The sequence below is a fragment of the Hemiscyllium ocellatum genome, chromosome 8 (genome assembly GCF_020745735.1).
Source record: "Hemiscyllium ocellatum isolate sHemOce1 chromosome 8, sHemOce1.pat.X.cur, whole genome shotgun sequence".
In the NCBI taxonomy this organism is placed as follows: Eukaryota; Metazoa; Chordata; class Chondrichthyes; order Orectolobiformes; family Hemiscylliidae; genus Hemiscyllium; species Hemiscyllium ocellatum.
The window spans coordinates 60,983,235-60,995,345 of NC_083408.1; positions in this window are offsets into that span (position 1 = coordinate 60,983,235).

A 12,111-nucleotide genomic window follows, 5' to 3' on the forward strand; every position below is an offset into this window, starting at 1 on the left:
CTCAACATTTAAATTAGTTAGTATTCATTATTTTGTTAAGAAAGTTGTGTCAAAATACTACTGCCACCAACCAAAACATGGAAAGGAAAGGAATCAATTTGACCAGTTCTCACCTGACCGTAATAATGGAGGTTCAGAACCCTAATTATCATCATGGGAGGTGATAAAATACACTACCCAGGCCATTGTTCAATGTTGCATTAAATGAGGTGAATGATATCCAGAACAGATTCAGTAGCTGGAATTGGGATATCTATGAAGTGTCGTACATTACCATCAACAGCAGAATTACATTAAATGACAATTTTGCTTCATGGCCCATCATATCCTCCAGCCTACCACTAGCAAAACAGCAGGGGATCAACACAGTCTCAATGAGGAATACAGAAGAACAAGTCAGATACAGCACCAGGTGTGACGGCAAATGAAATGTCAACCCACTGAAATTAAAACACAAGATTATATGTGAACAAGTTGCATGCAATAGAAAGCAAAATAATCCAATGGTTGTCAATCTCAAACTGTTCTTTGAGATCATAGTTGTGAGGCATCTTCTTGAACCAACGGTTAGTTACACAGCACAATTAGGATGTGGTTTCAGAATAGTAACACAGTAAGAATAAAGAAACAATTGTACAGATCTGAGTTAAGTATGAGTAGATACTGAAAGGGCATGGAGAATGGTTGTGGGGAGGAGGGAGGTGTAATGGGTTAGGGTTATCCTACCAGAAAATTTGACATTGATTTTGTATTTGTTTGTGCTTGAAATATCAGTATATCACTTGACTTCTAGAGGTATGATTTTAGTCAGTTTTGATTATAGAAACTGAGATCATCTATCATCATGAAAAGTTTTCATTTGCTACTTTTTAACATTATAATTCCTTTTGATCACTCTCATTCAAAAGTCAAAAAAGCACTCCAAAACCATCACAGTTCCTTAAATTTGTAATATTGGTGTATATTTTGTTCCACAAGTTTCAGCACAATGGTAGATGCTTTATTATCGGAGAGCCGACGAGAGATTCTCAATGTCCCCAAAAGTAGTTGTGTGTCTACTTGTGGTGACACTTCTTCACGAATCTCTGCTCTACACACAAAGGCAGTACTTTTTAATAGAATAATACAAAAGGCCTGTAAGTCACACAGTTGATTGTCGTTACATTGTTTAAGATGGGCAATTATAATTTTACAAGGCCTGCTGAATGTCAATGCCCTTGATAATGAGTGAATAGATTACAGGGTCTAATTATCATATTCTTCATGATCATGTGTTGATGAGAAGAGATTAAAACAGAAGGGTTTGCCTGTTCTCAATGGGGGATTCACATACCTATGCTAATACGGAGGAGAAGCAAAATAATGGGAGCAGGAGGCAGTTTAACAGGGTTGCAGCCAAAGCTATCAGTCTTGTCTAAGGAGGACAAATACCTTTGCCTGAGGCTGCAGAGGAATCCACATGTGTGACTCCAATGGATTCCTTCTCATAGATTCAGTCAGCCTCCTCCCTACTGAGATGTTCTATCTATTCTGTAAGAGTACAGACATTCAATTGATACTGCAGTGAGTCTCTTTGGTCATGGAATATTTAACCCTTGAGTCTCCAGTATACCTTGAAAGAGAAGTAAAAGATGGAACTGATCCCTTTGTGGCTTTCTAACCTTCTCAGTAAAAAAAAACAATTGTTTGCATTCAGAGGCAGTATTCACAATGAGAAACATTTGGGTATGGTCACTGGCTGGATGTAATCATTACTCACCAAAAACGATCAGTGTGTATCAGCAGCAATCATACATCATCAGCTAAGCTTCTTACATGGTTATGATGGGAAAATTAAACAACGATTCTTACTGTTTGTTTTCAAAAGTGCATGCATATCATCCAACAACTTGTGGTGAATCACAATTCACAGGAAATTTCTTCAGCATTAAGTGTTGCTGGTTAAGTTATACAATAATAGCACTATGCATCATTCAAGTTCCTAATATCATCAGCAAATTCTGGTCCATAATGCTATAACAAAAGCTACTTGATGGAACCTGTTATTGTCACTCCTTTTGGCATTGGAACCATTAAAAGGACAACTTCTTGAGCTTGAATGAATATGGCATTACTGTGACAGAGTTAATGAGACTCTTGGGGAAAATAATGCACCAATAATAAGAAGCTGAGCAGACAGTTTTAATTTATCATTCAATATGCTGAAAAAGTTGCCCATTCAAGTTGAACTAATTTAGCCCACAGTTATTAGTGCAAATTTAAACCAAGTGCATTGGATACTAGGCAGACAAAGCTATTATAGAAATATAATGCAATCATTAGCTGTGGTAATAGAATTGGCTTAAACTAAAACAGAACTGTTTGCGTGTTTTCTTGCTTTGTATTTATTTATTTCGCAGCATAGCTGAGGCATGACTTGTTCACGGGTGTATAAAGTCTATGTGAAACTCGTATCTATGGAGAGGATAGACAAGTTTAAGTATCTGTCTGAGTCCTTTTCAGTCCTGAGAATTAAAAATGGAGTGAATATTGCAGAAATATTGCCTTTACGTTCTTAATTTGACTACAAAATACCATGCTTTGCAACAACATTTCTCCTGAAAGGATATTGACCTGAAGCATTAGATTCCTCTCCCTACGGATGAAACCTGATAATCTTTTCATAGCATTTTCTGTTTTTACTTAAGATTTCCAGCATCTACAATATTTTGCTTTAGTGTTGGAATATTGTTTAGCTGAATTCATAATGACAACCAAGATGTTTCATTCAATTTTAACGAGAATATGTAAACAAACTGCTATGTTGATTTGATGCAAATGTACATTTATCCCTGAGATGTGGATAAACATTACACTGAAACATAAAATGCTCGTCAATGAGCATCTGCAGAACCACCAGAAGGTCACTGATTGCCTATGATAAATATGAGGAAATGTGTTGGATTCAACTGGATGATGTTGGCTAAGATTGTATGGGATAGTAGCAGAAAGTAGAATTAGTGAGGGAAATCTGCTGCAGCTACATTGTCCTACCCAATCACTGGCTGTCCCTTCCGAAATCAATTCAGTGGGAACAAGGTCCAGGTACTGGATGAGTTTCCTTTCCTTTGTATAGGTTGCAACTTGGGACTATGACACATCAGCTTATTTGTGTGTAATTGCAATCTAGTGACATTACAGGCAGCCCTGACTTAAGGATGTTCAATTTATAAACCCTTTTGAATGAGATCCTATATAAATATTACATTTAAGGATCCGAAATGTGAATGTCTGCACGTATTTATGAACGGTAATTTCATATTCTACTATATTATGTTCCAAACTGTATACAATATGACTTATGAACGTACTCAAGAAGGGAATCCATTTGTATCCAATGCACTTCTCTGCTCTATGCTTTTTGTTCTTTGCTTCCAGCAGTTTCTATAGGTGGTTTATTCTTCTGTGGAACAACACCCAGGCTTAACCAATTAGGCACAGTGAGCATCAATATTAAACAGATTCACATAACCAAATCTAGAAATAAACTATACTTTATACCTGCCCCATTCTAAGTTTGCCATGAGGAATTTGGTGTTGTTATCAGTTGCTTATGAGCACTAACAGCTCACAGCCAATTATTGAGAGGGCTGTGGGGCTAAGTTCTATGTAACTCGTCTATTGAACTGAACTCCCAGTGGGATTTGAAATGGGAGGAGGACTGTCCTGTGGTTTAGGGGTGGGACCAACAGTGGTGAGAAGATTTATACAAAGTCAGGAACATTGGAACAAGTGTAGGCCATACAGTGCATCAGGCCTACCACACCATTATATTCAATAATGATTGATCGAACATTTCAAATTCTTTTACCTACCCCTGTCTGTCACTGGCAATCAGAACTTTGTCAATCTCTACCTTAAACATACTCAAATACTGAACTTTCAGAGCTGCCTGTGATCAAGGATTCCAGATGTTCGCAACCCTTTGAGTAAAAGATTTTATCCTCATCTTAGACAGAAGCGGAGAAATGAGGAGACATTTCTTCAGCCAGAGAGTGGTGGGCCTATGGAATCCATTGTCAAGGAGAGCAGTGGAGACTGGGATGTTAAATGTCTTCAAGGCAGAGATTGATAAATTCTTGATCTCGCAAGGAATTCAGGGCTATGGGGAGACAGCAGATAAGTGGAGTTGAAATGCCCATCAACCATGATCGAATGGCAGAGTGGACGTGATTGGCCGAATGGCCTTACTTTCACTTCTAAGTCTTATGCTCTTATAAGTGACATCTCATTTAATTATAAACTGTGTCCCCTGGTTTGATACTGCTTCTCCAAAGGAAAACATTTGCCATGGTGGGCTTTGAATCCAGGTCCCCAGAATATTACCTAGCCTTTGGACTACTAAATCAGCAGCCATATCATTATGCCATTATTTCCTAAAGCAGAATAGCTATGCTCCTCTCTGATCATAAAAAGAGTGATCTTATTTTTGTAGTATCCATGGAGTCCTATGCACTGTTTCCACCTCACCTGACAAAGGAACAGCACTCCAAAGCCTATGATTCGAAATAAACTTGTTGGACTATAACCTGACTGCTTCTGATTGTTTCCTTTGGACCATGGTTTTACATGGGTAGTTTCAGACCCCTCCTTCAACTGCCACCCTAGAATTCCTCCAACTCTGGGCTAAAGGATCTACAGAGTTGCCCAACCATACTTCACCTCCCCAGGGCATGTGCCTGCATCTTGGAAATTATTCCTTAGTTTTCCAGCTGCATTCTCCTACCACCTGACCATTGATTCCAGCAACTGGCAGCTCCTAATTTCCACCCACTTGGCTGGTGACTAATCTGTCCACTCAGATAAGTCTCGATTTAAAACCTTCTGAAGTTCACACTGTTGAGGTCAGTTTGGTTTGCACGACTTACATTGCAAATTCAGATTCAAGCTTATTAATTCTCTACTACGAGCTGGGTTTGGATCAGTAATAATATTCCTCTCATGTGTAATCAGTTCCTGTACAATAAATACATGTGTAATAATGCCTTGTTAATTCATGGCACAGTATATGTTTGCATTTGTAGTCAATGGCCTGACTTCTTCTCTACCACCAGCAGCAGAGAGCTTGAATTGAGCAATTCAAACAATATGTACAGATTGAGTTAACTGAATTGAAGTTGTTAAATAACCTTTCACTCCTTCTTAAATAAATTGCATTTAAGGAAGTTTGACAAATCTGAACAGGAATGCCCTCCAGGATTTTCCATTCTGATAAATTTTGCAAATGTTTTCTCAACCCAATTTTTTCATTGGTTTGCTCACTGGGACTTGTACTTGACATCGACTTCACAAGGTTAAAGTCACAACTCAGCAAACATAAGCAGTGCAATGACAAGTAGTTATCTTGCATGTATAGAAATACTCTTGGACACAGGGACTGGTAAATGCTGTTCTCTACATAAAAATGTGTGCAAATTAATAAAGAAAGCAGCCAAGATCACACAAAGTGGGAATACACAGACATCTCTTTAACAAGATTCAATTTACATATTTATTAATTACATAGATAAGTCATTTTATGATGCATTCAATTCAAGCTCTCTGCTGCTGCTGGTAGAGAGGAAGTCAGGCCATTGATTACAAATGCAAACACATACTGTACCATGAATTAACAAGGCATTATTACACATGTATTTATTGTCCAGGAACTGATTATACATGAGAAGAGTTTTATTACTGAGCCAAACCCAGCTCTTAGTGGAGAATCAATAATCATGGTACAGCTGAATAATGAAAAGTGAGACAATGACTGGGGCAAATTTTCATCTTGATTGTTAAGATCATTCCAGCAGAATGTGCAAAGGAAAATCTGAAAGGGAGGAAGACACATCAGTAACAAATCTATCTGACGTTCTTTCAACTCAGTTTAATGGGGGGAAATACAGCAGATTATGTAAAACCCACCTTTCATCCTTTCTGTCCTTTGCCCAAATGGTGCTTAACACCCCGGGCAGTAAAGATCTAAATATATTTCTTGATATCATTGCTTCCAGAGATTCTGAAACTCTCGTTAGAGCTTTGAAGGCATATGGGTCACAGGTAAACAACTGTTTCCAGCATCAGCTGTATTCAGCTTGCTCTTTGATTCTGGTAATTGACAGATAAACATTTGAAGAGTTACAAAACATACAGACCTTCATTATGATTTAGACGTTTCAAGTTTGTCCTGATATTTGAAAAGCTCCCAGCTGGACTCAGAATGTAACTTCTGAACAATTTTGCTGGAACAATATTTGCAGGTAACACAGTTCTTTTGTTGCTGAATTCATTTTCAGGCGAAAGAAAACAAGTTATGCAAAGGACACAGAGATGGGCTAAAGTGCGTATACTTCAACGCAAGAAGTATCAGAAATAAGGTGGGTGAACTTAAGGCATGGATCGGTACCTGGGACTATGATGTTGTGGCCATCACGGAAACGTGGATAGATGAGGGACAGGAATGGTTGTTGGAAGTTCCTGGTTACAGATGTTTCAGTAAGATTAGGGAGGGTAGTAAAAAAGGAGGGGGGGTGGCATTGCTAATTAGAAATGGTATAACGGCTGCAGAAAGGAAGTTTGAGGGGAATCTGCCTTTGGAGGTAGTATGGGCTGAAGTCAGAAATAGGAAAGGTGCAGTCACCTTGTTGGGTGTTTACTATAGGCCCCCCAATAGCAGCAGAGATGTGGAGGAACAGATTGGGAAATGGATTTTGGAAAGGTGCAGAAGCCACAGGGTCGTAGTCATGGGTGACTTCAACTTCCCAAATATTGATTGGAAGCTCTTTAGATCAAGTAGATTGGATGGGGCGGTATTTGTGCAGTGCAGTGTGTCCAGGAAGCTTTTCTAACTCAGTATGTAGATTGTCCAACCAGAGGGGAGGCCATATTGGATTTGGTACTCGGTAATGAGCCGGGACAAGTGATGGGCTTGTTAGTGGGTGAACATTTTAGTGATGGTGACCACAATTCTGTGACTTTCACCTTGGTCATGGAGAGAGATAGGTGCGCACAACAGGGTAGATTTTACAATTGAGGGAAGGGAAATTATGATGCTGTAAGACAGGATCTGAGGAGCATAAGTTGGGAGCATAGGCTGTTAGGGAAAGATGTGGTGGAAATGTGGAACTTTTTCAAGGAGCAGATACGACGCATCCTTGATACGTATGTACCTATCAGGCAGGAAAGAAATGGTCGTGTGAGGGAGCCTTGGTTGACGAGGGAGGTTGAATGTCTAGTAAAGAGGAAGAAGGAGGCTTACATAAGTTTGAGGAAACAGGGTTCAGACAGAGCAGTGGAGGGATACAGGATAGCCAGAAGGGACCTGAAGAAAGGGATTAGGAGAGCTAAGGGAGGGCATGAAAAATCCTTGGCGGATAGGATCAAGGATAACCCCAAGGCATTTTATGCGTATGTGAGAAACATGAGAATGACGAGAACGAGGGTAGGTCCGATCAAGGACTGTAGTGGGAGATTGTGTATTGAGTCGGAAGAGATAGGAGAGGTCTTGAACGAGTACTTTTCTTCAGTATTTACGAACGAGAGGGACCGTATTGTTGAAGAGGAGAGTGTGAAACGGACTGGTAAGCTAGAAGAGATACTTGTTAGGAAGGAAGATGTGTTGGACATTTTGAACAACTTGAGGATAGACAAGTCCCCCGGGCCTGACGGGATATATCCTAGGATTATGTGGGAAGCAAGAGAGGAAATTGCAGTACCGTTGGCAATGATCTTTTCGTCTTCACTGTCAACGGGGGTGGTACCAGGGGACTGGAGAGTAGCGAATGTTGTGCCCCTGTTCAAAAAAGGGAATAGGGATAACCCCGGGAATTACAGGCCAGTTAGTCTTACTTCTGTGGTAGGCAAAGTAATGGAAAGGGTACTGAGGGATAGGATTTATGAGTATCTGGAAAGACACTGCTTGATTAGGGACAGCCAGCACGGATTTGTGAAGGGTAGGTCTTGCCTTACAAGTCTTATTGAATTTTTTGAGGAGGTGACCAAGCATGTGGATGAGGGTAGAGCAGTGGATGTAGTGTACATGGATTTTAGTAAGGCATTTGATAAGTTTCCCCATGGTAGGCTTATGCGGAAAGTCAGGAGGCCTGGGATAGAGGGAAACTTGGCCAATTGGATTGAAAACTGGCTAACTGGTCAAAGTCAGAGAGTGGTGGTAGATGGTAAATATTCAGCCTGGAGCCCAGTTACAAGTGGAGTTCCGCAGGGATCAGTTCTGGGTCCTCTGCTGTTTGTAATTTTTATTAATGACTTGGATGAGGGAGTCGAAGGGTGGGTCAGTAAATTTGCAGATGATACGAAGATTGGTGGAATTGTGGACAGTGAGGAGGGCTGTTGTCGGCTGCAAAGGGACTTGGATATGATGCAGAGCTGGGCTGAGGAGTGGCAGATGGAGTTCGACCCTGCCAAGTGTGAGGTTGTCCATTTTGGAAGAACAAATAAGAATGCGGAATACAGGGTTAACGATAGAGTTCTTAGTCAGGTGGAGGAACAGAGGGATCTTGGGGTCTATGTACATAGATCTTTGAAAGTTGCCACTCAGGTGGATAGAGCTTGTAAGAAGGCCTATGGTGTATTAGCGTTCATTAGCAGAGGGATTGAATTCAAGAGTCGTGAAGTGATGTTGCAGCTGTACAGGACTTTGGTTAGGCCACATTTGGAGTACTGTGTGCAGTTCTGGTCGCCTCACTTTAGGAAAGATGTGGAAGCTTTGGAGAGGGTGCAGAGAAGATTTACCAGGATGTTGCCTGGAATGGAGAATAGGTCGTACGAGGACAGGTTGAGAGTTCTCGGCCTTTTCTCGTTGGAACGGCGAAGGATGAGGGGTGACTTGATAGAGGTTTATAAGATGATCAGAGGAATAGATAGAGTAGACAGTCAGAAACTTTTTCCCCGGGTACAACAGAGTATTACAAGGGGACATAAATTTAAGGTGAAGGGTGGAAGGTATAGGGGAGATGTCAGGGGTGGGTTCTTTACCCAGAGAGTGGTGGGGGCATGGAATGCGCTGCCCGTGGCAGTGGTAGAGTCAGAATCATTGACGACCTTTAAGCGGCAATTGGATAGGTACATGGATGGGTGCTTAACCTAGGATAGATGTTCGGCACAACATCGTGGGCCGAAGGGCCTGTTCTGTGCTGTATTGTTCTATGTTCTATCTATGTTCTAAAGTGTGCTCCTTTCTGCAGAAATGGTTCTGTAAAATACATAGTGATGCAACACCACAAAAGGATCACTTTCAGCTTCGAGAATGTTATTACTCTTCCCTACTATGTCTTCAATATTAAATTTGATTGTTCGCACTTTTAACTAAATATGAGGAGGAGGCAATGGCCTCGTGGTATTGTTGCTAGACTATTGATCTAAAAGCTTAACTTATGTTCTGAACATCTGAGTTTGAATCCCACCACTGCAGATATATTTGTCAATGATGTTATCAGTAAAAGTGATGACTGCCCAGTCTTGCTGATTTGCAATTTGAGAATACTCTACATCATTTTATGTGGCTGTATTCCTGTGTAAAATGGGTCAGATTTTAAAATCATAGAGGAGCACAAGACTGGGAATCCATGGGATGCTGTATGCCATCAGCAGCAGCAGAATTGTATTCCAGCAGAATCTGCAACTCCCACTCAACCAATACCAACAAACCACAGTACCAACCCTGGTTTGATGGAAAGTGCAACAGAGCATGCCAGAAGTAACATTAGCCATACCTAAAAATGAGATGTCAACCTGGTGAAGCTGCCAAACAGGGTTACTTGCATGCCAAGATAGCATAAACAACAAATGATAGACAGCCCTAAGTGATCCCACAACCAATTGATCGGATCCACACTCTGCTATATCCAGTTGTGAATGGAAGTGGAAAATTAAACAAGTCCATGGAGGAGGAGACTGCACAAATATCCCCATGCTCAATGATGGAGAAGCCCAGCAAATCAGTGCAGAAGATAAGACTGAAGCTTTTGCAGCCATCTTCAACCAGAAGTGCCAAGTGGATGATCCAGTGGTCCCCAAAATCACAGACCTTAGTCTTCAACCAATTCAATTCACTACATGTGATATCACGAAACAGTTGGGGGCACTGGATACTGCAAAGGCCATGGTCCCTGGAAACATTCCAACAATAGTGCTGAGGACTTGTGCTCCAGAACTTGCCACACTTTTAGCCAAGTTCTCTCAGTACATCTACCACATAATCATCTTCCTAATCATTTTTTTTTCGATTAGATTAGACTTACAGTGTGGAAACAGGCCCTTCGGCCCAACAAGTCCACACCGACCCGCCGAAGCGCAACCCACCCATACCCCTACATTTACCCCATTACCTAACACTACGGGCAATTTAGCATGGCCAATTCACCTGACCCGCACATCTTTGGACTGTGGGAGGAAACCGGAGCACCCGGAGGAAACCCACGCAGACACGGGGAGAACGTGCAAACTCCACACAGTCTGTCGCCTGAGTCGGGAATTGAACCTGGGTCTCAGGCACTGTGAGGCAGCAGTGCTAACCACTGCGCCACCGTGCCGCCCATGTGGAAAATTTCATGTGGAAAATTACCCAGGCATGTCCTGTATACAAAAAGCAGAACAAAATCAACTTGGCTAAATACCACGCCATCAATCTACTGTTGATCATCAGTAAATTAATGGGAGGTATCATCAACAGTGCTATCAAGCAGCACCTGCCCAGTTCAGTGATGGCCAGTTTGGGTTCTGCCAGGGTCACTCAGCTCCTAATCTCATTACAGCCCTGTAACAAAGAGATGAATTCCAGAGGTGAGGTGAGAGACACAGCCTTTTGTATCAAGGTCACATTTGACTGACTGTGTGGCAACAAGGTTCCCTGGCAAAACTGGACTCAATGAGAATCAGGGCTAAACTCTCTGATGCTTGGAGTCATACCTGACCCATAGGAAGGTGGTCTTGGTTGTTGGAGGCCAGTCATCTTAGTTCCAGGTATCTCTGCAGGAGTTCCTCTTGGTAGTGTCCCCTAGGCGCAACCATCTTCAGCTACTTCATTTGTGATCTTTCCGCCATCACAAGATCAGAAGTGGGTATGTTTGCCGGTGATTGCACGATGTTCAGCACTATTTGAAGCACTCCATGTTCAAGCACAACAACACTGGACAATATTTAGGTTTGGACTGACAAGTGGTAAGTATCATTTGTACCACATAAGTACCAGAAAATGACTATTTTCAATCAGAGAGAACTTACCCATCACCCCTTGACATGCAATAACATGACCATCACTGAATTCCCCATTAACAACAGCCTGAAGGTTATCATTGGCCAGAAAATGAATTAGACTAGCCACATAAATGCTGGGGTTACAAAAGCAGTTGAGACATAAGGAAACCTCCAGTGAGTAACTCATCTCCTAACTCCCCAAAGCCTGACAAGAATAAATCAGAGGTATGATGGGATACTCTCCACTTGCTTTGACATGTGTAACTCCAGCAACACTCAAGAAACTTGACACCAACCAGGACAAGGCAGCCCAGTTAAATGGTACCAGATCTGAAAACATTCATTCCCTCCACCTCTGATGTTCAGTAGCAGCAGTGTGCACCATCTACATGATGCACCACAGAACTTGAACAAAGCTCCTTAGTCAGCATCTTCCAAAATCACACTGTCCCCCATCTAGAAGGAGTAAGGCAACAGATACTTGGAATCACCACTTCACCATTGTAACCTGGAAGTACAATTTTATACAAAAGTTGCTCAGGGTTGAGACTCTTTGTTTTCCTAACATATAATAATGATCTAGACCTTGGTGTACAGTGGACAATTTATAAATATGTGGATGATTAAAAAAAAACTTGGAAATGGTGTAAACCATGAAAGTACATTAACAAGTTTATTTAGCGGTCTAATAGGCGGCAGATGAAGGTCAATGTGAAGTGTAAAGTGATACATTTATAAGAAGGGAGCATGATGAAACAATATAAGAACAATGTATTACAATAAAGGGTATGTAGCAGTAGACAGACCCAGGCATACCATATGTTTAAGTTATTAAGGGTGACATGACAGTTGAAGAGAACAGTTAAGAGAGTATTCAGT